Genomic DNA, 2,788 nt, shown 5'->3' with positions numbered 1-2,788 from the left:
AGCACTAGCAGAACGTTTAGAGGATGTGTGCATCCGTGTCGTCGTTATTTGACACCTGATGACACACACGATCTCTGCGTTTTTTGTTTGGGCGAGGAGCATGCACGCGATGTCCTTGAGGGGGCAATTTGTGTGCATTGTGAGCATTTTTCGATGAAAAAGCTCCGCTCTCGTTGGTCTCTTTTTTCGAGAAAAGAGGGGCAGCCATCTGCTTCCCGCGGTTCAGGACCCGCCGCTGCTGAAGCACGTAGGAGAATGAGCTCGTGGGGATCGCAGGTGGACCTGGCCGATGAGTTTAAAGAGGGGCTTTCCCTCATGCGCTCGTCGGCTGTGGACGAGAGAGAGCTGCTGGAGGATGATGTTATTTCTCTAACATCGTCTGATCCGGGGGCCAGTGCTCTGCTGGGTTCAGCCCAGGAGGAGCAGGAGATGTCTGAGGACGGCGAAGAGGCTGAGGCTGAGCCTTCCCAATCCTCCTGCCCTGCGAATGATGAGCTGTTGTAAGTTATGGATCGCGCCACGACGAGACTGGACTTGCCGTGGAAGCAGGCCAAGAAAGTGACGTCGCGAGGTCACCTCGATGAGCGTTTTCTTTCTGGCCATAACCCTCCAGCTCAGGTGAGCCTTCCATTTCTTCCTGATTTGCATACTGAGATTGAGAAGGAATGAAAGAGGCCGTTTTCCTCACGCATCTATCGGTTCCAGCATACGAGTTATGCCAACATCGAGGCAATGCGTGAAAACGGCTATGAGAGGATGCCCCCTGTAGAAGAGACGCTGGATAGCTATCGCTCTATGGGTGAGACGTCCTCCCTTAATACTCCCTCCTTGCCATCTAAGCCCCTTCAGGATACATCGCGCTTAAATGGCAGGGCATAAGCAGCAGCAGGTCAGGCTGTGGGTTCGTTGCACTCTATGGCGGTGCTCCAGGCGTATCAGGCTGATCTGCTGAAAGACCTGGATAAAGGCGAGGGCCTTTCTCCTGATGAGGTAGCCGAGCTGCGCCGCACCACAGATCTTGCTCTCCGTGCTACTAAGCAGGCCGCCTCCACTATGGGCTTTCTTCTCGATGCTCCGGTTTTGCCTTACAAACTTTTCGGTACCTCCGTTGAGATGGTGGTCGAGAAGTTCAGGGAGGCGAAGGCGCACTCAGCGGCCTTCAAATCCTTCATTCCACGAAGGTCCAGGTCTGAGCCCGAACAACATAGGGGTCCTGGTCCGTCTCGGTCTGAGGATCAGAGATGGGCACAGAAGGCTAGTGTCGCGGCTCACGCTACTCCTCTGCCTGCGGGTAGGGGTAGGAGGAATCGCGGGTCAAAGGGAGGTAGGCAAGACCTTAGGGATGTGATCCAGACAAGGCGTCAGCGCTTTTGTCCAGATCAGAGTGATACTTGAGTCTCTACTCATTTCCTTCGGGGGTTTTACATCTGCCCTTTTCTTCCCCTTCCTAATTCCCCTATAACCACCAGCACTCCACCTGACCGAGGTTAGGTAGGAATTTACTGCATTACAGTCTCCTATGCTGGACCTATGATGTTTTGGTTGGTTCTAAGGCAACCACCCAACCACCTTAGGGATGGTCCGGACTAGAGGCTTCTCTGGAATCTCGTCGACATTATGTCCAGCCGGTATTGGTTCCAGCGTTCCAGCTTCATGCTTCCTGGATCAGGCGTCCAGGTCAGAGGCATCTGCGGGAACCTTCTTGATCATCAGGCCCACGGCACGACACTGCAAAAAATTCCTGGATGTCCGGGCTCCAGGATATCCCCTCTTCCTGAGGCATCGAGCAAGAAGTATAGGTGGCATTTGCGAGAACCTTCTTGTGTATGCTGTCTCAGGCAGTGCTCCCCTCGCCTTAGAGGGTCGTATTTGAGCTTGCCTCTCCCATTTGGCCCAGTACCTCCGAATATCTGTGATCAGATGCCTGGAAATGTTAATCCATGCTATGGTAAGTGCACACGCTAAGCTCTGTGGACTTTCTGAAATCCACATAGTGGTAAGTGTGCACGCTAAGCACTTTGCGCACTTTCTAAAATCCACATAAGTGGTAAGTGTGCACGCTAGACTTTGTACACTTTCTTAAATCCTGTACGGTAAGGGTTACGCGTTATAACTTCATTCCCTTTCTCTGAGTTGGTTAGACCCCGGTACCTTGGGCTCCACTCAACCAGTGTGTCTCTAATTTGACACACTTGGAAGTATTGCTCCCCTCACCATTGAGGGTTACTATGAGCATGCTGCTTCCTATCGAGCGCCTGGGTTCGCTACGTGGGCTGCTCTCGTGGTAATATTAGCAGTGCTCCCATTTTTCCAAAGGGTTGCCTATGAGCGCGCTAGTCTTTCTGAATTCGGAGTTCTCCTCTCACGTGAGAGTTGAGTTCTCTGTTTTTCCCAGAGCACCTGGAACCAGCAGCATCAGGTGAACATAGGCCCTTCACTTCGCCTCTCTGATGCGCTGAGTTTTTTGGCTAGCTTGCAGTACGCTTACCCTCTGATTTCTAACGATCATGCTGTGCGAGCCCCCTCTCTCGTTGAGAGCTGGGTCTATGCTCCCTCAGCTAGGTAACTTACTGCTAGCAGTTCCAGCATTGGAACATGCGGTAGGTCAAGCTCCCCTCTCGTTTGAGAGCTGGGTGTTTGCCCCCCTCAGCTAGATATTTACTGCCAGCCAATCCAGCTTTATGCCTTAGATCGAGTTGGTGACTCATATTGGTTTTGGGATGCACCATTCCATCTATGAGCTGCTCTTTCAGAGTGCCACGAGAGCCCCTTAGAACGGTATCCTAAT

This window comes from Sinocyclocheilus grahami, unplaced genomic scaffold (assembly GCF_001515645.1).
Source record: "Sinocyclocheilus grahami isolate Dianchi unplaced genomic scaffold, SAMN03320097.WGS_v1.1 scaffold2143.1, whole genome shotgun sequence".
Classification (NCBI taxonomy): domain Eukaryota; kingdom Metazoa; phylum Chordata; class Actinopteri; order Cypriniformes; family Cyprinidae; genus Sinocyclocheilus; species Sinocyclocheilus grahami.
The sequence above is the reverse complement of the archived record's forward strand: the minus strand, read 5'-3'. Positions refer to the sequence as shown.